This window comes from Pseudonaja textilis, chromosome 1, assembly GCF_049901715.1.
Source record: "Pseudonaja textilis isolate UNSWEBS1 chromosome 1, rPseTex1.2, whole genome shotgun sequence".
NCBI classification, from domain to species: domain Eukaryota; kingdom Metazoa; phylum Chordata; class Lepidosauria; order Squamata; family Elapidae; genus Pseudonaja; species Pseudonaja textilis.
This window is the reverse complement of record NC_141990.1, coordinates 99,083,338-99,110,388: the sequence shown is the minus strand read 5'-3', so window position 1 is coordinate 99,110,388 and position 27,051 is coordinate 99,083,338. Positions and strand designations below refer to the sequence as shown.

The window sequence follows — 27,051 nt, the reverse complement described above, 5'->3', positions numbered from 1 at the left end:
ATTTGAAGCAGAAATATCGATCAGATTACTTCATTTTTCACTGTAAACAACTGTAATACTGTACATTGTCTCAGAAGTTTTGCCCATTTTGATATATTAAATTTGGATTTTTAAAGAATATTTCAAATGATACTAATTTCTACTACTTTTCATGCTTTTGGGAAAGGACATTAAATGTTTCTTAAAAACCATTTTCCTGATTTCTATATTTCATATTTTCTAATGCTCTAAAAATCAAAATGACTCTTATTGGGTGCACTATTGCAGATATATATTTTCCCTAAAGCAATCATCTTCTGGTACTTCTACTGTTTGTAGACAATGTACCATAATGGACTGGACATTTTTGTCAGTAATATTCTTCCCCCCAAAACAGTTAGATAACAACAGTACTGTGGAAGACTGTAGTAAAGCAGTCTCCATAAGTGAGGAATGCTTTTATTATGAGAAATGAAAATGGACAAAAACAATTTAGTTGTCTTCCAAATTCACCAGAACTTTTTCCTGGCAAGGGGTGGAGAACATTAAGATGACCAAAAATTTAGTCAAACATTCCATCACAAGTCAAAGTCTTCTCAAGATGAAGAATGTGGGTAAAATATACTGGTTTCGGTTAAGTGTTCATTATCATTTTTTTTCTGAATTCTTTATTACTTTCATTGTTGTTCTTCTATCACATAATTTCCAGACTTTTTCTTCTGTTTTCCTCCCAATTTGTTTTCTCTTTTTAGTATTATTGCTATACTTACCAATTTTAAATTTAATTTAAAACTAATGCTGCTGCACACATTTCTATTTTTCTTTTACTGATCAGCTTACCATAGTAGGAATATACTTTTATTTATTTTAGGAACTAAAAGGAATATCTTATACAAATAGTCTTAGTTAATGTGATTGAAACTGGAAAGGAAATTGCAAAGCACCAGGGTTATAAAACAAAAGATCATGTGACTACATCAACTTATGCTGGCAATTACAGCAACTCCAGTTGCAATCATTAATCATATTATGGGACTGCAACTTGCAACTTCTTGTCTGCTTCCTCACTGACTCCGCTTGTCAGAAGCTGGCAGTGAAGGTTGCAAATGATGATCATGTGATTTCAGAACTATCAAAAATATGCACCAGTTATAAAGTGCCCAAAATTGGAATCACATGATTGCAGGGATGCTGCAACAGCTGCAACTTTGAAAAGTCTCCTTGTTCAGTACAATCGTAACTTTGAATAGTTGCTGAATGAATGGTCACTAACCAAGGACTAGATAGAGTACAAAAAGGTAAATGAAGGTCCAGATTCTTGTATATTCACAGGAGTTCCATTCCTGCCACTATATTGCAAAAAAATAATAATGTAATAACCTGTATTGAAGATGGAACTCGGTGAAATAATACAGGAAAACAGTTGGGCAGGAAACAAAATGTTTAAAAAGGGCAAAAAGGGTTTAAAGATACACCAACCTGGCAAAAGAAGCTGCCATAATATAGCCCAATTAAATGTCAAGGGGTCACTTCAAGAAAGGGAATTTTATCCCTCATAATACTATAAATTGAATTTTGGACCCTTCAAGGCTACTGTTTAACCAAAGAAAGAATACAAATTTAAAGAAAGGAACATTTAAAGTAATTTAATTTAAAGGAATGAGTAACATAATACTGAGCTCCAAAGAGTTCCTTGGAGTTAACCTCCAACACTTATTTCTTTTTTATACAGATATCTGTAATTCCTAGCTCTTGTTGCCAGCTTGTCCCTTCAGAGCACTCAAGATGTACTGTGATATTTTGAAGACTTCCAAGTTATCTCTTAAAAATTATTGAAGCTGTTCCCCAACCACTGATTATTTTCTTATTTGGGAATAATCAAAATACAGAAAAAGGCTGAAACTCTGGCCCTACCCAGCCCAGGGACAGGAAACTGCCAGCCACAAGATCCTACAACTTTTTTTAAAAAAAAGTACAGCTCCCAATAATGAAAATGTTGCCCATCTTGCTACATGTAGAAGGCATAATCTTACCAGGAACATATCCTGCTAGAGATGCTGCACACTAACTTTTCAGAGACTTTGTTTTATTCATATGCAAATATTATTTATTTTCATGTGTGGTTAATTTAATTGACTGGCAGCCATAGCTTTTTCTGAAACACTGAAATAGATAGTGCTCATCCTAGGGGCAAATTTCACTGCTAACAATACTGTCGAGCTGATTTACAAGAGAAGTCCTGAAAATAAAGTGACTCACTCAATAATGAGATTAAAATTCTGGTAGTGACAGAAAGAAATGCAGTTTCCAGGGGGCGTGTGTGAGATAACAGGAAATCTGTTCATGCTTCTTTACACTTAAATAATGTTCCTATAATCAGGAAATGTATTACTGCTTTCTATTTAATAACTAATTTATTAATGACTGGTTTAATTAATCAAGATATTGTTTTAAAATTCCCCAGAAAGAGTTCTCCTGCAGTATAGGAATCTGCTGATCGCCATAAATTACACTTACAAAAGATTGGTCTGTCCTAAAAACTCATCTGACTATAATGCTGACTGACTTTATTCTATGGATAACAGTACTGCATTGTATAAGAGCATTTATATTTATAAAATAATTTGCTTCTATATTACCAGCGACAACATGTGAGTTACAGGCTTGGCAAGAACAAAAATATTTAAGTAAAAATTTAATGATATCAACATATCTACAGTAAAATTTTATTTCAAAACACAACAACAAACCAATTTAATGGACCAAAAGCTTAGCTATCATCTTTTTTACACTCAGGCAATTTAAACTCTTGTGTTAATATTGTTTGCCTTATACAAATTTGTCTGGGTAACCAAATTGACTGTGCAAGAGTGCAACTATTAAAATAATTTTCCTAGCACTCATTCAACACCTTACAAATCTCCAGTTTCTGATACCCTACAACTATTTTATATAGGAAATATTTGAAGTATAATATTAAATTCTCAAATAACGGTATAGTATACTGTCAAATCACAAAATTGGTACACAATGGTTTAAATTTAAGTCCTCTTTATTTGCTTCTAGGGTGATAAGGTTTTCCAGTTCAGTTGTTGCGATGTTTTATTTTAACTGAAATGCTAATAAATGCAGAGATTACACCCATTACAATATGATTGATAGTCACAACTTTGCATTTTAGTGGGGAATTCTTCATAATCAGGACTATTCATTTTCAGGCCTCTAACATTCCCTTAGTTTACTACCCATCCCCCCAGGCTAAATTTAACTGTTAGCACTTCATATCTCCAAAAACCAATTTAGATTAGAGCACAACTTCTATTGAATCAACAGCCATTCTAGGATTTATATGGATGCCACTGAAATACGAAAGCAGGAGAGGACAGCTCCCATTTTAGGAGAGAATATCAGGGGATTTCAAGATAATGACAGTGTTCCTGGCTTTCCTTCCTGCTATGCCTGGAGAGAGAGAGAGGAGGGCAACCCAGGGTGCAACCTAATAGGGTTTTCACTCTTCAAATGGGATTGGACCCACCAGAAATTTGCCGCCCTATCAGAACCTCTGTGTAAACTGTAGATTTCCTGAAACAGCGCTGATGTGCTTCAAAGCACAATAGCAGCTTTGTTTTTGTAATGTAGGACCACAACCACGGACTAGAGGCCTGTCAATGAACATGAATGGATAATGGCTGAGATGGGAGAGAATGAGATTTATCTGACCTGAGGCATCTGTTATCTATAACTTATTTTTATTTCTGGACTAAATCTCCCAAAATACAATAATCTAAGAAAATGAACTTTATCTAGAAGCTGAGTTATAGGTTTCAGTTGCTGGAATTAAATACAAAACACTTCAATGAAATATATGTCAATGGTTAAGTACTTATTTGTAAAGAAAATTATTTAGAAGAACTTGTGGTGAGATGGGCAACAAACAAATTTAATAAATAAAAATTAATTAGGCCTTGAAAGAATCTGAAACTGCATGTGGGTGGCAACCCTATATAACTGCATAACTATGTAGGTAGCAACACTATTATTTATATACTATTATTGATATACAGTATTTTATTAGAAGTATGTTTACATTGCTCCTCACTGCAAAAAATTCTCTTTTATTTTATAAAGCTAATTTAACTATATTACAATAATTTTTTAAAAAGCATTGTGTACAAACAACACTATAATATGCTTACAAGATAAACTAAAAAAAACATTTTCAAAGCACCAATATTCAACACAAATTTGCGAAGGCATATTTAAAGCTAAATAGAAATAATTTGTTTCCAGCATTATTACTACATGGGAGTTAAACCAGGTAGAATCATAAACATAAATACATCATTAGGACTTTGCTTTGCTTTCTTATTCTCAGGAAGAATATATCTAGCTACTTAAAATCAATATATAAAGTTCTCCTTGGCATTGCAATAGGCTAAATTTAAAATCTTGGTTCTCTGTGAGGCTAAGGATATATTGCTTTGGACTGCTTTGTTGCTTGCTTGCTTGGTTAAGTAGAAAACTCCTTTTGCCTTTCTTCATTTAAATTCCTTTTGGTGGTGATAAATTATGGGTCTCAAGTCAAAAAGACAAAGCAACAATCACCCCAGTCCTCATCCAAACAACAATCCAAAACTAAACGTATTCCTGATCCAAACAGAAAGCAGCAGGAAAAGCCACATAGAAAGCAAATTAGGTGCAAATTAGATCAACTTAAAAGCTTTCCCCCACGATTTTCATCTTTTAAAATGATTGAATTTATGCACATAGAAATCAAATGAAATCTTTTTTTTCCTTGAAGATTAGCAGAGACTTGATTATTTAGTGAGAAATGCCAGAGATAAATATCTCAATATAGTTTACATGGAACAGGAACCACAAAGTTTGAAAATTCTGATAAAAAGCATATCACATTGAAACAAAAGAAAGATATTCAAGATTGCCTGACCTTTCTACTATTTTACATAAATAATTTATGATTTTTAAATGATCCATACAACAATGAACAAGGCAAGGTTATAGGAACCTTTAAGAAGACAACTTCGGCATGATATTTTGTTTTTTCACTGCAGCCAGCATAGAAACTGGAATGTGAAATTACTTACTGAATTGCACAGGTATCTGTACTCTAGTACAAAATACCATAGGTATTCAGGTGACATTTCGAAAGTCTATAATATTATTATAATTATATAATATCTCCATTATATTATAATGGCTTTATTAGGAAGCAAGAGCCAGAATGCAAGCGTTATTGTTTTTTTCAGATTTGTTCCGATAAATGAGTCAATAGTTTTATTCAAATAAATCTAGTATGGCAACAAAGAGAATCTCTCACATCCCACTTTTCCAAATTTTGGTGGTTGTTTTATTTCAGGATTCCAGTAAGAATCTTTTTAGTTTAAAAACCATTATTGGCACAATTGAGAAGGCATAGGAGGTGTTTGGTTCCTTTTTTTAGGATTATACTAAATTATACTATATTCATTGCATTTATAACAACCAAACGATTTAGCAAAAGACATATTTCAGCCACAAGTCTACATTTAAAATTCATAAAACTTTCAGATAGCTACACCAACAATGCCTTCATGTATAAATACATACTGTACAGTGGCAAGAAATATACACTGCTCAAACAAATAAAGGGAACACAAAAATAAGACATCCTAGATCAGAATGAATGAAATATTCTTATTAAATACTTTGTTCATTACATAGTTGAATGTGCTGGTAACAAAATCACACAAAAGTTATCAATGGAAATCAAATTTAGCAACCCATGGAGGTCTGGATTTGGAGTTACACTCAAAATTAAAGTGGAAAAAAACACTACAAGCTGATCCAACTTTGATATAATGTCCTTAAAACAAGTCAAAATGAGGCTCAGTAGTGTGTGTGGCCTCCACATGCCTGTATGACCTCCCTACAATGCCTGGGCATGCTCCTGATGAGGTGGCGGATGGTCTCCTGAGGGATCTCCTCTCACACCTGGACTAAAGCATCCCCCAACTCCTGGACAGTCTGTGGTGCAATGTGGCATTGGTGGATGGAGCGAGACATGATGTTCCAGATGTGCTTAATTGGATTCAGGTCTGGGGAACGGGCAGGACAGTCCATAGCATCAATGCCTTCATCTTGCAGTAACTGCTGACACACTCCAGCCACATTAGGTCTAGCATTGTCGTGCATTAGGTGGAACCCAGGGCCAACCGCACCAGCATATGGTCTCATAAGGGGTCTGAGGATCTCATCTTGGTACCTAATGACAGTTAGGCTACCTCTGGCGTGCTCATGGAGGGCTGTGCAGCCCCCTAAAGAAGTGCCACCCCACACCATTACTGACCCACTGCCAAACCAGTCATGCTGGAGGATGTTGCAGGCAGCAGAACATTCTCCACAGCATCTCCAGACCCTGTCGCGTCTGTCACATGTGTTCAGTGTGAACCTGCTTTCATCTGTGAAGAGCACAGGGCACCAGTGGCGAATTTGCCAATCTTGGTGTTCTCTGGCAAATGCCAAACGTCCTGCATGGTGTTGGGCTATAAGCACAACCCCCACCTGTGGACGTCGGGCCCTCATACCACCCTCATGGAGTCTGTTTCTGACCATTTGAGCAGCCACATGCACATTTCTGGCCCACTGGAGATCATTTTGCAGGGCTCTGGCAGTGCTCCTCCTGTCCCTCCTTGCACAAAGGTGGAAGTAACAGTCCTGATGCTGGGTTGTTGCCCTCCTACAGCCTCCTCCATGTCTCCTGATGTACTGGCCTGTCTCCTGGCAGCGCCTCCATGCTCTGGACACTACGCTGACAGACACAGCAAACCTTCTTGCCACAGCTCGCATTGATGTGCCATCCTGGATGAGCTGCACTACCTGAGCCACTTGTGTGGGTTGTAGACTCCATCTCATGCTACCACTAGAGTGAAAGCACTGCCAGCATTCAAAAGTGACCAAACCATCAGCCAGAAAGCATAGGAACTGAGAAGTGGTCTGTGGCCACCACCTGCAGAACCACTCCTTTATTGGGGATGTCTTGCTAACTGCCTATGCTTTCCACCTGTTGTCTATTCCATTTGCACAACAGCATGTGAAATTGATTGTCAATCAGTGTTGCTACCTAAGTGGGCAGTTTGATTTCACAGAAGTGTGATTGACTTGGAGTTACATTGTGTTATTTAAGTGTTCCCTTTATTTTTTTGAGCAGTGTATTATAGATAGTCTTCACTTAAAGATCATTCCAAATTATCAGGGAGCCACCCCGCAACTAGTTCCAGAGTTCTGATAGATACACACCCACCCACCCTCCATGGTCACATTTCATGCTTGGCAACTGGCTCACCTTATGGCGAGTTCCAGCATTTTGTGATCACATTATTATGATTTATGATATTTTTTGGCTGGTTTACAGCAAGCAACTTCCACTGAAATAGATCAATTTGCTTAATCACTGGAGCATTAATTTAATAACTGCCACAAAAAAAGTCATAAAATTGAGTCTGGTCATGTGGAATACCTGGACTGATGACCATCACAATATATGATGGAGATTATGGTCATAAGGCGAGGACAACCTATTTTTAAAACAATTCATCTCCTTTATCATTATTTGCCGTAATTTTTAATGATCGAGTGCTGATCATTTTTATTTTGAGATCTAAATCCGCCAGAAAAAAAAAGATTATTTGATGGATACCAGATCCAGCAAAACATTAACCTTATGTAATTTACACTTCAGCATGTAATGAGTTAAATGTTTCACATGAAATGATTCACCAATACAGAGGCATTCCATTCTCAGTATCTCCCTGTACCACCCACATACCAATGTGCTGCTGAAGGTATTGATTGAATGTGAAGTTCAATTAAAGCTTTCTCAAGCAACGGTTTATCAGAATCTGTAAACATGCTGATATCCCTCCATGCAATTTAATCACACAGAGCCATTCTGAACATTCTGCTGAAAACTGAGGACAATCATTCCTTTAAATTAACATTATAGCTTGAGCTGTACATTTGTTCTACCAACAGTAACTATTGAAATATTACAAAGAATCCCAATCCCAGCAGTATAAATTGTAAGGTTTTCTCTACAGCACTATTTAAATAAGCACAATTCCAGTATATCCACCATATAAAAGAAGGCACTGTCATTGGAAATCAAACAGCGTACAAAGTAAATGGAAACTAATATTTCATAAAATGATACTAATGCCTTGATTCTGTGATAGTATGTAATATGGAAAGATCTGCCTACATTTTTGCCAAAGCTTAGTGGGAAATCCAGGAGGATACATTACATTTATTTTTAATTACTTCCAATTTAGTCATTTTCCCCAATCTCAAGATCTCCACACCATACATAACAGCAAAACAATTTTTCTTTGGAAGATATTTATGGCAGGTATTTATGGCAGGTATCACTAGACGTTCTTCTGGAGGAGGGGAAAAAGGAGGAGCAAGTTTTATAGATCTTATAGCTGTTGCCTTTTCATGTGGTTTTATTTTAATAAAATTAAAGCAAACATTTCACAAAATCACATGTGTCACAACTTTTCTGAATTGAGTCTTAAAAATATACTTACATCATTATCCTACAAAATCATCTACTGACCCTGTGACATTGGTATTATATACCTTCCTGTAATACTGAGAATTTTATTACAATTTCAAATATCTTTCTTAAATCGTTATTATATTTATGGACACTATTTTGAATATTAAAAAGCAGAGCTGGCAATGTTTAGGATTCAATTCCAAAAAAGTTGCTTTTAGTGTACCGGAACATGCCTGTCTGCAACTTCTCATTCAATCTAGAAAGTTCTATTTTGGTCTCATCTGTCCACATAGCATTCTCTTGCATTCTGGCTGATCCCCAGGCTTCAGCCTTCCTTGGTGCTCTCCTAGCTTGGTTGTTTTCTTGCAGATGTTTCATTACCAAACTAAGTAACATCATCAGTGCAGGGCGTACTCCTTCCATATGCAAATATGTAGCTTTTTCCTCAACAAGTATAATTTTCTTGAATCATTTATTTAATTGGGTTCTCTTTATTTAGTTTCAGGAAAATATATAATATTTTATGTCATATTTACGCAGAAACATTAGACATCAAAAGGATTCACAAATTTAAGCACCACTATAGTTGACACCTTCAAAAAAAACCAAAACACTTAAGCACAGGCAACAATTTAACCACTGAGATTTAATACCCTGTTTCTCCAACAATATGGCCTCCCCCAATAGGAAGTCCCAGCATGTTTTATAGGCATGAAATGAAATTAAGCCCCTCCCCCCAAATTAAGGCCTATATTAAAACATGCGAAATGGGGGGGAATGGTGAGGGGGGCTTGCCGTTAGGAAGTACTTTTGTTGCACACCTGGATATGGTGCTGCCTGCATTGACCCCAATATGAAGTGCCCCACCAACGCCGAGGTCAACATCCAAGCCATCGCTGCCCGCCCGCCCGAAGATGCAAGTGGGGGGAATTAAGTCACCCCCGAAAAGACAGCCTAGCCATTTTTTCAGGGCTCAAAAAACAAAAACAAAAGACCCGGCCTTATTATATGAGAAACACGGTAGTCTGAGGTGTTGGGTTTTACAATTTGTTTTTATTTTTAACATGCATTTTTAAAAATCCTTCAAAATAGTATTTATTAAAAAAAAGTTTAAAACTTACAAAAAGAAACATGTTTCCTCTCCTTGACAGTAATACTACCTTATTCATTACACTTAAAAAGCGGAATGCAGTTGCTGCAGAAAAAAGAAATAGGGTGTCCATCTCTCCTTATCTTCTGCATAGGCACTTTTTTCTTTGGTTTGTTCAGGATCATTATGCCATCCCTGATGATAAATGATACATACTTGTGCATCTGTTCTTTCACTGAATAGGCTTTTATAATTCTTTGAAGGGCACAGGAAGGATGTGGGATCCTTTTGATTCAATTGAAGCAAATTAGCCTTATGTTGCATGCTACAAAGTAATGCTCATGGTACATTTATGCATGAATAAAGGAAGTAAACCCACCACATCACCCTATGTAAGCTAACATATTTGCCAAATTGCCTTCCTCCTCATAGTTATTCATAAATGGTTACTTCAAGGTAAAGTATGATGAATGTTTGCCAAAAAGTACTGGGGATATCTTTTTTTTAAATGCAAGCTATTTATTTTGTCTCTGTATGAAATATGTAAGGATGACTACTCATACACAGGAGAGGGAATGAGAATAAATGTAATGTTTTATCAATCAATAAAGCAATAATCCCTCCAAAGAATTGGAAGTGCAACTCCCAACAACTGCCAGCCAGTAGGATCCTTGGCTAGGAATTCCTCCCAACATATCTGGCCAGTTTTAGAGAAGGCTGCTATAGGCTTTGATGGGTTCAAAGAAGCTCTAATTGAGTGGACATCATGTTTCCTTTGGTAGAGGGGGAGACATAGCTATGGCCCATATGTAGCGTGACTGTGTAAAATCTGTAAAAGGCAAGCTCTGTAAAGCATCTTTAGCATGACTAAAGCTCAGGAGGATCTTCAGCCATACTTTAAACCCAAGAATACGCTAAGGCAGAAGCTTGTCCACACCAAGGATGAAACACCTAGATACAAAGTGAGCAATGTGTTATATGCAATACAATGCAGTGAGATATATGCGGATCTGTACATTGGGGAAACAAAACAGCCACTTCATAAAAATGCATGGCATAACATAGGAGAACCAACCCAACAGGACAAGACTCAGCAGTCCATCCACATTTAAAAGACAAAGGCCATTCTTTGGAAGACAGAAAACCCTAACCTAACACTAACCCTTTCAGCAGTTCCAAGAAGGTTCCATACCTATTTGCACTACTCAGGTGATCCTGAGGACACAGATAAACCTGCAAGTGGGGTCAATGACTCTCTAAAAAGAATGCAAATGATTAGCTGTCTGCAAGGAGTGTATTCCTCACCAGCCAGTCAGAGCCGAAGAAGCTTTTTGGATGAGAAGTGAAACGTCTTCAAAGAAAAACAAGAAAATCCAATTGCCTCTTGAAAAAGCAGCTTTGGGACAACCATGACCTGGATGACTGAGAATCCCCATAGTTATTTAGCACGACTAAAGTGTGCAGTCCTCTGCAAAGTATGGAGCAGCCAAGCTATTTAAAGGCTTGCATAGATGTTTCAAAGGTTGTCCTCAGCTGTCTGCATGTATGTGCCAGGGAGGCAAGTGTGCATGCAGCAAATGTGCAAACAGCTGAGGACAATCTCTGAAGCTGCCCTGTGAGCTTTCCAGGGGTTACAGCTGCTTGAACACTTTGAGAAGGATTGCGTTCACTGTAAGATGTTCTGCAAGACTTCCCAATTGGAAGCATTTCTAGCAGTATTAGATCATACTCACAGTCAGCTCTTTCTTTCTCAAACTAAATAGCAAAGGACAAGTTTGCTAGAGGCTTTTTTTTTTTTTTTTGGTAATATCCAACAGCACATGGCTGCAGGGAAGGAAAAGAATCTTATGGCATAAAATCTTTTAAAACTCAGGGAAGATTTCATCTAATCCAGAGTGCCGGTACATTAAGAGCTTAAAATAGCATTAAGAGTTTGATTATATTACACATGTGCTCAAGACAAATAACTGGCTTCCTTCAAATCTATTTTTCTGTGAGGCTTAATGGTCCCAATGTTGTTTTTTGTTTGGTGAATTCTAATTGTTTTTCTTTAAGTCTAGCATCTGTCCATTTTTACTGCTGTTGTGTGTTCCTTATGTAATTAAATCAATGTTAATATGTTAATTGCTATTTTATGTCTGGATTTTTAATTTGCTAATAGACAGGTAATCCTCAATGTATAACTACAACTAGGATCAGAACTTCTGCCATGAAGTGAGGATGTGAGTCACACTCAATTTTATGGGCTTTGTAGCCATGGTTGTTAATGAACCACATGGTTGCTAAGTTAATCTGGCTTCCCCCATTGACTTTGCTTGTCAGAAGCCAGCTGGAAGTCACAAATGGCAATTAAGTAACATTACAAACTTTGTAAATGCAGGTAGCCAAGTATCCAAAATTTGAACATGTGACTTTGGGGGTGCTAAGATGATAAGTACAAGAGTCAGTTGTGAATCACTTTTTTCAGCGCTGTCATAACTTAGAACAGTTGACAAAAGAACAATCATAAATCAAGGACTACCTGTATTTCAACTGGGCCTTATTGGGACTGAGTATCAGATAATGACCTAAGAGAAGGATGTCAAACTCAAGGCTGGCCCCTGGGGTGCTTAGATCTGGCCCACGGGGTCTCTGCCTCCCCCAAGGTCAAACACAACCCTGATGATGTGGCCCTCAATGAAATTGAGCTTGACATCCCTGGCCTAAGATCCTCTCCTATTTCTCAAGTAGCAAAAAATGGCAGACAGGATATTTTTTGTGTTGAACTTTTTTGGCTGGTTCCTATCACCCTGATTGAAGGAAAGAAAAGAGGATGGTGGCAGTGAATAACAGTTGAAGGACATTAAACACTGCACTAGCTCAGGATATCTTAGTTAGATATAACAACATAGATATTGAGTTTCTTTCGAATGCACTCAGAGACTTAATACAGAATGGAGAGTCTTTTCCATTCTCCAAAAAAGGATCAAAAGTTTTGTATAGTTACTATAATTTTTACATTCACTGAGGATGCTAACATTGAAATGACAGTGTGCACTTTACATCAGTATTCCTAAGAGCCTGAAAGGAATATCTGAACCTTTTCAAAATGCTGGAAGGGCAGATGAAATAAAGCAGCGGGCGCCAACCGGTGGGCCATGGCCCACCGGTGGGCCATGAGAAAATTTTGGTGGGCCTCGGAGAAATCTCACCCACAGAGCACCCCCACAAAGCAATTAATCCAGGCTGCGCAGATATACAAGGCTGGGCTGCCTACATGGCCCATGGGAACCCTCCCCGCCCACTCACTCCTTACCTGGTAAACTTGCCTGCTAAATTGCTATTTTTCCTTTTTCCAACCATCATCTGTTCTGCTGTGCTGGGAGATTTAGATTAGCTAGGAAGCAGGAAATGGTTGGATTTCTTGCTTTCTAGCTAGTCGTTAGATCTTCGGCTCAGCACAGCCGAACCTCCCTTAGGACTGAAGGTTTGCTTGCAAGCAAATTCAGTGCAGATTCACGGAAAGCAAATTTGAGAGACTGAGCTAGCCGATGGCAGATAGATAGATCACTGAATGATCCTGTGAGCAACTCAATCTGCCTGCTTTGCCTGATTATGAGTTTGCTTGCAAGTAAATTTTATGTGACAGACTGAGCTAGCCAATTGCAGACAGATAGATCTCTGAATGAATCTGTGATTCTGTGAGCAACTCAATCTGCCTGCTTTGCCTGATTTTGGGTAAAAGTTTTGTGTGTGGAACCATCTCTTCTATTCATGCTTTCAGGTCTTTTTTTCAATCTCTATGGCTTCTCTGATAATTCTGTGGCTGGGGTTTTCTATAATGGCTAGGGTTTTGGTGCCACTGAAGTTGACGCTATGACCTGTGGAAGAGATGAATCCACCAGACTGTCAATTATTTGGAAGCCTGCACTCACAAACAAAAAAATCTCCACACCACTAGCCAGGCAAACACCTGGGCACAAACAGATCCCCCCCTGATACCTCCAGCTTAAACACACCCCAACCAGGCACCCAGATGAAATCTAGCTTCCCAACAAATGATAGCCATCCATTTACTCGGAGTCAAGCTGCACTAAAAGCCTCCAATACAGGAACACAATGTTGCCAGCCAATCAAGACACAAAAAAGCCACAAAATAAACAAAAGATATTAGAAACACCAATCAAGCAGAACACAGCAAACTCCAAGACCAATAAACACAGACCAAGACTCCTAACCAATCAGGATGAAGAAAAAACCATTTTGGCACAGCAGTAGGTTAGCCCCAAATTTAAAACTGAAACAACTGTAAAAGTCTGACTCACAGATGAACACAATACAGAAGCCTGATGATGGCAGATGAGATTCTGCCAAAACGTTGCTACAACTTTAAAAGCACAACTATAATGACATGGGAAAATACCCGAACAAAGCCGAATACCATACATGTAAGTACCCGCGAAAACGTAAGGATATATATGTGTGTGTGTGTGTGTGTGTGTGTGTGTGTGTGTGTATGTTTTCTGAGGTTCTCGCGGGTATTTGTATGTGGATCTTTGGTTGTTCGGGTTTTCTCCCGCGTAAGATTCGAAGTATCTAGGCAACGTTTCGATGAAGTCTCATTCATCATCTTCAGGCTTCTGTCTTCAGCTCTTGCTTCTCAGAGTGATGTGAGATTGCAGCTGCTTCTTCCTTTTAACTGCTAGTGGGGGTAGGACTTGATTGGGTGGGGGCTTGGCTGTGTTCTGATTGGGTGGGGGTGTGTTCTCATTGGTAGGGGGTTTGGCTGTGTTCTGATTGGTTGGGGGGTTGGCCGTGTTCTGATTGGTTGGAGGCATGTTCTGTTCAGGTGGGGGCTTGGTTGTGCTCAGGTTAGTCTTAGTTGCTGGGGGATTTGAGCTGGTGAGCTGTGATCTTGCTGTATGGCTTCGAGTTCGTGTTGGGTCTGGTGTCATTCTTCATGTTAGGTACTCGTCTGTTCATGAGGGCGGACTGCATCACTACCCATGCAGCTGCATCACTACCCACTTCAAACCCCTCCGAGCCATACATGAAGCAAACCGACACCCACTATGAAGATGCAGCACGACCACGAACTATATAATGGCACTGAAAAAAGTGAATTCTTTTTCACACTTATGACTTTTGTAGCACCCCCATGGTCATGTGATCAACGTTTGTATGCTTGGGAAAGTGGCTCATATTTATGCTGGTTGAAATGTCCCTGGGTCAGGTGATCACCTTTTGCAACCTTCTGATAAGCAAAGTCAATGGGGAAGCCAGATTCACTTAACAACCATGTTATTAACTTAACAGCTGGAGTGATTCACTTAACAACTATGGCAAGAAGGATCGAAAAATGGGTAAAAGTCATTTAACAGCAATCTTGTTTGGCAACAAAAATGGAAACAAAAATGGAAACAAGAAATGGAGAAACAGGGAAAAGATATAAGGATTGTAACCATAAGTTTGTTTGGAGATAATGGGTGAAAATTTAATTGTAAAAGGGATTCTGCAAAGGTACATAAGATAGCTTTGTTATATTACAAATAGAAATAACTTTAGAAAATATGATGATGGATAAAATATTTATTGTAATGCAGTGGGATGTTTGTTAATAAATAAATGAATTAAAATGATTGAGAGAATTAAAAGGGAACATTTTTAATTATTAGTAATGATTTATAAAAATATAAGTGAGAAATATGGAAAAAAAGAATTAACTATGGAAAGTTTATAAGTGTTCCCAATTGGAAAAAAATGTTAAAGATATTAAGATTTTAATGCATATTAATGATAGAATTGAATTGGAATGGAATGTGTTTTATTTACACACAAACACACACACACACACACACACACATATATGAATATAATGTCTATTTTAAGAATGTACCAAGCAGAATTCAATTGGAAGTTATATATTATATTGAATGCTATAATCTTAAAGCAATATACTGAAGCTTAAATAAGAGCTTGAATGGATAAAATTAAAGGATATAAAGGTGTCATACTCTAATTGGTAACTACAGGGAAAAATCTGCTTAATAAGAAAAGATAATGTGAAATTGTAACAGGACAGACAAAAGTATAAATATAACGATTTCAATTGAGATAATTAAAACAAAGTTGGGAAAATTAAAAGAGGGGAAAAACTATGTAGAAAATATAAAATGATAATAAGATACGGAATAGAATATAAAAATGAGCATGAAATTGAGTTTTGTGTCTGTATGAGGAAGTGATAACCTGGGACCATGCTATTTTCAAAAAAGATCTTTTATTTGTATTTTGTTTTTGTGAAAACCCAAATAAAATTTTCAAAAAAAAAACTTTTGGGTTCAATTGTGATCATAAGTTAAAGACTACCTATATATATGGACAGAAATGAATACTGCTCAACTATATGAAAAAAACATGAAAAACTGAGGAGTTTCAATAGTTGCTTTTTTTTTCCACTCTACTTGAAAAATTTGGACATAACTTAACAAGGAATTCCTAATATTGTATGACTTGCAGACTAGTATATTTATTTTTTTGAATGTTATGTTATTTTACAGTAAAATTATTGCCATCTTATATCTACACTAGTGATTTTGTAATGTAAAAAGAATTCTATTTTAGCAAAAATTGAGTTGGTTGGGTTTAATTGTATATGGGATATAAAGACTGAAACTCAGTGAGACAAATTTTAAGCTAGTTAACATGCTTTGGGTCCTCTCCAAAATCTTTCACAGCTGTAAATCATGTTAGCATCAATTTCACACTAGATACTAACAAGGCTTCCATATAAATAGCTCACTACTCTTGTAGTAATATATATTAGCGAGATACACACATACTATGCTAAAAGTACCATAGAATTTATCTCATTCAGTATATTTATTACGGTTAGGTAATTTATCGATTTTACAAGGTAAAAGTGAGAAGAGAATAAGTAACTTAAAATTAAAAGAGCTGAATCTGAGGAAGTAGATGTAAAAGAGCTCTAAGAATCGTGTATATAATTTTTAAAAAATTGCATCCAGTTTTTCCATAAAAGAGGAAAAAATAGTTGAGCAAATAAGCAGTTAGCAAATTTGATAATCAAACATTAATTTAAAAATATCTGCTTTCAGACTAGTACCTTTTTATTGTAGTTACATTATCCTATATACTTACATTATCCTATACACACCAACAGGCAGTTTAATAGTAAAAAAAAGGCAAACTTGTTCCAATTTAATTTTGAGAGAGCTTTAGAAAAACTGGAACAAGGAAGGAAAGATCTGTGCTGGCATATAGCACAGATTTAGAAAGGTCAGAGCGAGAGTGTAAACAGAATTTGTAAGTGCATGTGCTGATTGAGTATGGGAGAGATTAAAGGAAGCTAAAAGGAAAAAAAGGAAACCAAGGATGTTTACAAAGGAAGCAAAAAATCAATGCCACTATTAAATGCATGGTTGAGCATGAGAAACTAAGTTATTGTAGTAGACTCAGGCAATTCTGAACAGGAGACAATGTGAAAACCACAAAGAAACACCGGATTTAACTTAGTCACAGTACATAGACAGGAAAAAAAAACAGAGAGAGGGTACATCTGTGTAGAAATGTAAATTATTTCTGTGTAAAATACATGGTCTCAAAGGAACGGTGCTCTAAAATAGTTTGGGCAAATTTTATGAGGCAGATACAGTATGTTGCTTTGTTATAATGTTGTGTACCAATAATGATGAATTACACTAACCAGTTTTGCAAGAGAGATTCTTTTCGCTGCACTCCATTTAAGATATATATATATATATATATATATATATATATATATATATATATATATATATATATATATATATATATATCAAAGAAATAAATCTGCAGCAAAGTTACCAGGATTGCCCTATTTTGCCTGAGAAAACATTGAAATCAGTGATATAATACTTTATTTAAAAAAGATAATTTAAAATAATCAGAATGAGAGTAACCAACTAAGTAGTTGAGGCAATTTCTGCTGGAGATTTATAAAGATAAGGTAAAAATGAAATATATACTGCAAAGAACTATGCTTGTGTATGTGCTTTATGTATGGAAGAGAAGAGCATTATTATTAGAAGAAAGATTGTTTTAGATTTCTTTGCAGAGATGATTTAATAGCAATGTGGCGTGTAGTGTGACGCAGTGATAAGAGTGTACAGCTAATGCAAATGCAGGATGGACGCATACTTATTTGGCTGTAAAAATTGTCATTCCTCAGTATAAAGCTTGCTTCAGTGAACAAGAGGACAAGAAGGACCAGCATAAGGAAAGTGAAATAAAGTAGAGGAACAGCAAGAGAGAGAATCAGTAGCAGAGACTGGCAACAAAGGGGAAATGGGCAAAAAATAAGCAAGGTAGGACATCTAAAGAGAAATCCTTAAACAATGCTTTTTAACCAGTCTTTTAATCATACTCCTTTAAGTTTCATAAGCGCCTCATAATCCCCCAACTCTTTCTTAATATTGATAGGCAGCGAGTCCTGAACCTGTAGGGCATTTTGCTGTTTCCAGTTTATGCAAGGATTCATATTCATGAACATTGATTTCTCCCATAATCTTTAGCATAAAAATAAAATTATGCTATTATATAGTGCTTGTGGAATCTTAATGGTATGCTACATAATGTGAACTGTAAATGCGACATTCCTAATGAGAGTAATATTCCATAATTATAATTTTAGTTCCTAGACTCTAACACGTTAGTTTTATTCCCAGTCCTAAACAGTTCTTCATAATGATAGGACAATACCCTAGATGCACAAAATGGAAACTAGAAAGTTGACTTGAAAAATGCTTTACTTTCCATTATCCAGAATTGACTACAGTATAGTTTTAGACTAAACTCTTATTAATGCTTGTATTATATTTTAGAATAGGTCCAAATGATCTGCAAGATCATCACAAAACAGCAACAACAACACACAGCCCAATAGATCTATGTGAATACTTAGATGGGAGATCAAATGTAATATTAATCAGGAAGAAAATGAATAAATCTTATGAAGAACTGACAAATGTTGCCAAGAAAACCTATCAATAAATCAAACTTTACTGGATGAACCCTTTGTCTTAAAGATCACAAAACACAACCATTCTATCTAATTGTGAATTATGATGTATCTCTCATATTCTTTGCACATTCCTTAAAAATTCTGATTGTAGCCTGGAGTTCCAGGGGACCAAAGAAATATCCTGAGAAAATAAATGATAGTCACATGTGCCTGGATGTGAAATAGGCATCAGTGTTTTTTAAAGGTACAACAATAAAAAAAAACAGCTGCATTTCTACTTTACTGTTTGCAAACTTTCAAACACTCCTTTTCAATCAAAGCAGTCCTCAAAACCTTTGCAATGTTTAAAAAATGTTAAAGTGATTTAATACTATCAAACTAGAAGAAAAGACAGAAGAGCCAAATATAGATTTCAAGCATCACATTAGACAAGCACATTAAAAAGTTAGTTTTGCAAAGCCATTTAGGCTTATGAAAGACAGAAAAACTGCTTTGACCTTTTCTTCATGCCAGTGGTATTCAATTTAATTGATTATCTACATAATACAGGGTAACAATCATGCTAATTACCCATGGGGTTTAAAGCAATCAAGTTACTGACTAAACTAAGAAGACTGGCACATATGCCTGCATCCAGACAGTCTCTATCCCTGTCCCTCATTTTAGATACTGAACTGTGCAGTGTGCTTTCTCTGCAGCTGTCCCATAAGCAGGCAAGGAATTATTCCTGTTACTTTACATATAGCTAAAAATTCAAAACTTATGTGGGAAATAACTTTACAACAGATGCAAACACTATCAATTTTGTGCAAAAATGTCTTCTCAAGGTATTTAAAATACTTCAAATCACAGGAAAACAGTATCAGCTCTGTTACTTTGCTACAAGCCTGAAGTAATTCAACATAAGCTTTAGAAAACAGGCATTTGCAAAATTCATGTTCTAGTCTGGGATAGCTAAACCGAAAGATAAATGACACCTCCAATAATTAAGCATTTATTGTGAGTGAATTGAGAGAATTAGTAGAGTTGCAGGGGGCAGGGAACTTCCCAATATGACTATTTCTTGACAGTAGAATAAAAGTAGAATGACTGCAGAGAGAGAAGTATGAGTTGTATGAAAAAATTAAAAGACAAATTAACCTTCCAACAGAATGAATGGAAAGTAGATATAAGGAAAGAGATTATAGAAGCCAACTGTCACTGAGGGAGGAGTTGCAGACTGCCAGAAAAGTATGTGGATTTAACCAATAGGAAATATAAAAAAATGGTGACATGATTTAATGAAAAATGTCAATGAAAAGAAATGATATACAAGAACAATAATTGCAAAAAAATAAGGATGAGTGAAATGTATTGTGTAATGTATACAAAATGGAAACAGAATGTAATAAAAATAGAACAATTAAATCAGGCAGGGACAATGCAGTCTTACTAGTGATTTCCTATTCCTTATGGGCACTTATAGAACTACTACTGTTCCAGTAAGCAGGACCAAAGTTTTTATTTTGTAGTTCTACATGATTGTGTAGAGCAACCGCTCAGCCATTTAAGTGCCCAGGATAATTACAAAGAGTTTCATAGTATTAATACAAATAGATGTAAAGATAAATTACTTCAGAGGCAATTCTTTCCTTAATATAACAATGCTTTGTATTCACCAAGGGAGGAAAGATCTATAAATCCTTTATTTGCGGTATGAAAAGAAATTTTAAAGCAAGACTACTGGCTCAGCAATGAAAGAAGCTGTGGTTCAGAGGTGGTATTCAGCAGTTTCGGACCAGTTCTGGAGAACCGGTAGTGGAAATGTTGAGTAGTCCGGAGAACCAGCAAATACCACCTCTGACTGGAGATTTTACAGTATCCTTCCCCTGCCACGCCCACCAAGCCACGCCCACAGAACCGGTAGCAAAAAAAAATTGAATCCTACCACTGCTGTGCTTGTCAACTGGAAAGTTGATAGCCTGGGTTCAAGATCCAAGTTCCACACAATGGAGTGGACTCCTGTTCCTGCCCCAGCTCCTGCCTACCTAGCAGTTCGAAAGCACACAAATGTGAGTAGATAAATAGGTACCATTTAATGGGAAGGCAACAGAGTTCTGTGCGCCTTGGCATATAATCATGCTGGCTACATGACAGCAGAAATGTCTTTGGATAATGCTGGCTCCCTCAGCTAAAGAAATAGAGATGACTGCCCCCTACAGAAGAGTCAGACACAATGGACAGGGGAAACCTTTACCTTTATGGCATTTTACCTTTACCTTTACGGCATTTTAAAAAGAAGTCTGTTATTGTAGGGCAGGGGTGTCAAAACGGCATCACATGACCTTTTCCCCTTTCACTAAATCGGGCGTGGGCATGGCCAGCGCATGTTGCATCCCACCTGCGGCCTGCAAGCTTGACAGCCCTGTTGTAAGGCATCCTCCATGTTGGTAGTGAGCAGTGCATCACCAACAAAATGCAAACTACTCACTAGGGAAGCTTGCAAATGAGTCATTATTTGTTGTAGGGCTTGTCAACTATCAGCCTTTTGAGCACATCAGATTAAGCAATCTAAGTTATCAACACTAATACATTTCTGCCTCTGTCTTTTTTCTGACTATTGTCTTGGTTATGGTTACAGATCTTCTTCCTGTTCCTCAAGGTTATTCTTACTATCCACTACATCAAGTGAAGCAAGCTTTGGGTGAAGCTGTTAAAAGTGTAATGCCTCAGAAACAAGAATAAAGAAAATAAGTTGCCCTGCATGGTAGTATTAATGCAAAAAGAAGTTGAGGTTTGCCATGCCCACCCTCCAGGGAGGCATCTACAGCCAACTTGGGTCTGGATAAAATTGGCCTCCCTGTCTAGAGAGGTCAGGACTGATGGGAAGAACCCATGGGGAACTTTATGGTCAGAGATGCTTCAATTATCAAGGTTTTCTGGGTCAACTGGAAACTATCATGATGACTTCACACTTTTCCATTTGCGCTTGCTACAAAATGAGAGTTTGTTACAGGAGTCACAGGAAAGCTAAAGACTCTTACATCATGTAGATATTCAGGTAAGTCTTTTTCCACAGGGATCAGGGTAATTAATTCATGGAATTTGCTGGCTTATAGTCTGTGGATCTAGGGTTCAATTTCCAAGACCCATGCTGCCGAAAGAAATACAATATGAGACTCTGTCTATTACAGCATCCTCCAAAATCTTCCCCATGCATATGTGAGGCATATAATGAGAGGTTTCTTTCAGAACTACCACATAATGGTGACATAGTAAAGATCAAATTCATAGTAAATATCAAATTTAGAGTACTGGACTCATTTGTATATGTCTAGGAAATTTACAGCCTGTCAACGATTTACTACTTTGATTGCTAAAGCATTCACTTCATGAATCACCTTTAAAATAATGTAATCACCGGGGAAGTCATTCCTGTTTCTAAACCAAGGAAGCTACTAGAGATCTATCAGTAGTTCCTTTAAAGTTTTTGATATGGCCTGGAACAAACTATAGTAATGTTGGCCTGTATTCTTGATGAATCTGCTCAGTTTATCAAGGAAAGGGGTATTTGCTGCTATGTCTGAAGCTACAAGACTTATTTCAATTACCCAAAATGCAAGAATGACTGGGTAGGTGATGTGATTGTATTTCCTGAGCGTATTTTATGGATTTAGGAAAATGAACTGCTTTGATAAATCAACCTCAAGAGTTCGCAGTAACCATTTCTACATCAAATGCAGCCTCTACTTGCTTCTCTCCTTTAGTTCTCTTTCTTTTCTATTGAAATGCCTGAGCAAGCAAGAGCGAGAGCGAGTCATTGGGTGAGATGAAATCTGAGGAAGCCTTGCTCAACATTCCAGGAGATTCTCTTCTTGAGTATGTGAGCTGGGAATTTGCTTCCCACAGAAAGTCTCCTTGGGAAGTCTGAAGATAAAAAAGCAAAGAGGAAGTGCACTGACACTTTTGCTATAGTCGTTTATAAGAGTTGTGTTTCCACTGAGTTCTGAATAGGGTGAGAGGCTTTCCTCTCTTGAAATTCTTCAAAACGACAAATGCCGTATGTTTGACAAACAAGTCAAATGGACAGATTCTCATTAAAAAGTGCCATTATATATTTCTGTTGAGATCCAAGTGAAGAAGGGAAGATCAAGCAAGAGAGTGAACTGAAGGAGTGACACCAAGTCAAGACTGGGAAGGAAACAGAAAGATTGGACAGGTGATATGCCAGAGCAGTGGCTGGCAAGAGCCACTGACTAAGTGGATGAAACACTGAGATATGGTCTATGGGCTGCAATGGCAAATCATTTTCCATAGACTCCTCCAGTCTCAACCCTTCCTTGCTCACTAAGCAACTAGTGTAGATAAAACAGGGACCCTCAACAGTCTTTATTATGGTGCTTAGTGGACTGTCTTCCTCAGAGTTTTTCTTGCTCTAAGAAAGAGCATTTCTGTAGTTCAGGGATCTCCAACCTTGGCAACTTTAAGCCTGGAGGATTTCAACTCCCTGAATTCCCCAGCCTAACCCTAACCCTAACCCTAACCCCAGCTTTGCTGGCTGGGAAATTCTGGGAATTGAAGTCCTCCAGTCTTAAAGTTGCCAAGGTTGGAGACCCCTGCTGAAATTAACCATTTGGAGAGGAAAATAGAAAGACAGGATCTTTGGATTTAATGTACTCCCTGCCCACTATATTAAATCAATGTAGTGTAAATAAATAAGCAAATGATAAATTTCAAGGAATGTGCGTGAAAATGGATTACTATTATGGGATTATTCAAGACCATTTAATTGAATAGTCTATATGCTAGTTTCATTTTAAGTTAGCAAACTGATTGATAACCAGTTCTACTAAAATTCCTCTCCCCCTCCCCCCACAAGTACATGAATTCTGTAAAAGATTACATAGGGAATAAAAGGAAATAAAGAAAAAAGAAACAGGAAGGCAGTGGGATAGGAATACATTTATCACAAAATGTATATATTTCCCATAAATTCCAAACTTATTAGCAGGTCTGAATATTCAACAATGCATAAAAAATATTCAAATATATCCTGCATTTAAGGAAATGATAAGTTTCAGCAACATGGGTGTATCCTGCGCTTAATCTTTCAATATCGGTAGCATTCACATAAAGCATATTGCAGAACAGTGTAAACTTATTGTGGCAATTGTCTATCTTAGCTTGAGGTATAAAACCCATTTATGTAAAAATAAAATAAGTGTTCCTATGATCACAGCTTACAGAAATAAAGCTAGATGAAATCACATGTAGTTTTCAAATATATACTTTTGACTGGCATATGAAAAAATGAATTGAGAACAGATAAAAATAGCAGATTTTCATTTACTTTCTGTCAGGTTCAAATCTGCAGCAAGAGATTCAAAAGTGTGACTCCTATAAAAGCATTTGTTGCTGATTTTGGATGAGGTGGCAATGGATAACATCATGGAGGTGAAAAGGTGAATTTAATTCATCTTGCCCCCTGTTCACTATATAAATCCCCAACAGATTACTTCCTTAGCATACACTATATTTCAGTAAATAACATGCTTCACTAAATACCCTGTCTTGGAGCCTGTTTTCATTTCAAATGATGCTTTTTAAAATACCACTTGAAAATCTAAAGTGCACCCACATTTTCAACTTAAAAATTTCTTCAGTGAGTACACTTGAAAACTACTGGACAAAAATAAACACAAATCCTACCTGGATTAACAAGATACTTTAAGTCAAAATCCAGACTAGCAAAAACAAAGAAAAAATATTAAAAGAATCAAACTAATTAAAAAAAACTAGAACAAAAAATAGTCATGGCCTGTCAGTGCCAAGTTTTCCAAATAAAACCATTTCATTATACTTTTTTTACAGAATCAAAAATCACTAGTCTTAACTCCCAACTGGTGTTTCATGGTGATATAATCGATTTGCTTTTTTTGAAGCAAGACTTTATTATATTCCTGCCTTAGATTTTAGCCCCAAGTATTTTATAAAAGCCATAGCACAGTACGTAGAAACTGGTTTGACAAATTAAATTATCCAGTGCATTCCTGGCCTGAAGGCTCTGCTAGATTTCTTTCAGAATTAAAAGAAATTAAAAAGAGGAAAATATTGCTATTAATGGCTAACTTTGTAAAATTATAGTTTTCAATATACCAAATTAAATTAAAAATGGTTGAAAAAATAGTTTTGAAAATAGAGTCATGATAGTGTAGTGGTAAGAATGCAGTATTGCAGGCCAACTCACTGCTCGCTGCCAGGAATTGGATCCTGACTGATTCAAGGTTGATTCAGCCTTCTTTCTATCCATCCGAAGTCAGTAAAATGAGGATCCATATTGTTGGGGGCAACAGGCTGACTCTGTAAACTGCTTAGAGAGGGCTGTAAAATACTATGAAATTGTATATAACTCTAAAGGCTATTGCTAATTAACTGTAAGCACCCTTATTGTAAAAAGAAAATTGCTTACCACAAGTTTCCCCCCTGAAAATGCAACGAGCTTTTGTTCACCACATTTTTTCGGTACTTTCTTTAAGACAAAGTCTGCAAAAAAAGGAAAAGACTTGCTCAGTTATGCCTTTCCATATTGATGGAACACAAACAATGCTAATATTCTGGCATTTCTCATAAAATGTCTTCTTTAAAAACTACTGTGTGTGCAATACTGGAGATGAGATTAGTGGGTGAGTTCTCTTTTACAAATCTTAACATGCTCTATACTCAAAAGATAAACTGGTAGATAATGAGAGTTCCAAACTTTATTAGCTAAGCAAAGGGCTATCATAAATTTTTCAACATTGAAATTTCAATGAAAAAATGGAAAACATTTACTAATTATCAAATGTACTCAATCGCACAATGAAGCAAAATGTTCCCATAGAATAATTAACTCCAATTGAGTGCTAGATACACAAATGAAAGCCCACAGGACTTATTTTAATTGAATTTTAATTAATTATCTATTTTATTTTTTTAACTTCTGACCATTTTTCCTGAATATAGATTCATTAAATAAAGTGTCATTAAAATCTTCAAAAGGAACTATGTTATTAAGCTGGGTTTAAGCCATATTAATATTCAAAGTTACTTCAATGTTGTTTAGCATACAGAGGCTTCCTGGGTTGTTGACTGAAGGTGCATGAAAACACCAAAATATAAGCTATGGACTGTCATTAAGTGGCAGAAAATATTGGTACTGTGTTGCACAGACATGAGTACAATCTTCCTTCCTTTTTTTCTAAATCTTCTAAATTGGCTCTTCCACAGCAGAAGTTATTAGCAGACGATGCCTAAGGAATACTTATCTATCAGCCTTCAAACTGATATAAGAAATGTATTTATTCCAAAAGCATGCAAAATGATTATTTATACGTATTTATCTACTTTCCATCTTAAAAACAATTGGTAACATAGGCAACAAAAGCAATTTACCATACAGTTAAACACCAACAATTAAGCATGACACTAAAAAAAAAATCCTTAGAATTATAAATTGCTTAAAGAAAATATCGAACCAGATTATAAAGCTAAGCATTACCTTAATTTGATATATGGATTATATTGTTTGCCAAGTATAACTGCTCATGTTGCGATCATGTTCACAACAAAGATGCTTATACCAAGAATGCTTTCTCTCTTGTGCAAGGCTGTCAAACTCACAGCCCGTGTGCCAGATGTGTCACGCCCTGGCGATGCTCACGCCTGGTTTAGCGAAGGGGGAAAAAGTCACAATGTCACATGACACCCTGTGACGCCGCGAGTTTCACCCTGTCCTAGTGAATCACTGACAAATGGGCACCCTCTTCCTTAGATCTTCCCTCCTGTAATGGCATAAGTAAATAATGGAGAAGTTGCCCCTTTAGATATCCAAGTCCATAACTGCTGTATATTTCTGAAAATGCAGTGACTCATGTGGTAAGATGCTGGGCCTGCACTCGCTGAGGTTGGTGGCTCGATTCTCATGAGCAAATAAACCATACAGGGACAAGAAAGGAACCTCCCCCAATTGCCTACCAGCATAACACCACCTGTAAAGATAGCACCGCCCAAAAAAATTCCTTTCCCAGAGGAACCTTGGTGATCTCTGGCTAACATGTGCCATACGCAATAACAATAACAACAAGTTGATATCTAGGACGCTGGCAGCAACCCGTATCAACCATTAGCACCAGTCAATAGTATTTGTGATGCATTTTTGAATATTCAGTTGACTGGGTTTCATGTTTAATGAATAAAATAAATAATAATAATAATAATAATAATAACAACAACAACAACAACAGACAAAGTTTTGGAACAAAATACCCCGAATATCATGATTGTGAAGAAAAAAGTGGGGATCATCAACATTGCCATACCTGGTGACAGCAGAATCAATGAGAAACAACTTGAAAAAAAATCACGAGGTATCAGGATTTAAGAGACTTTACAGAGACTCTGACATAA

General features: G+C 36.7%; 1 protein-coding gene across 7 annotated transcripts in view; it reads right to left on the bottom strand.

Moving 5' to 3' along the window:
* The window catches only part of FYN (FYN proto-oncogene, Src family tyrosine kinase), a 120,063-nt gene that overhangs the window by 42,209 nt on the left and 50,803 nt on the right, over positions 1-27,051 (bottom strand). For all 7 annotated transcript variants that reach the window (XM_026726601.2, XM_026726600.2, XM_026726602.2 and 4 more), the window contains exon 2: positions 25,076-25,149. The gene's annotated coding sequence lies outside the window, so the exon portion shown is untranslated. The remainder of the gene's footprint in view (positions 1-25,075; positions 25,150-27,051) is intronic.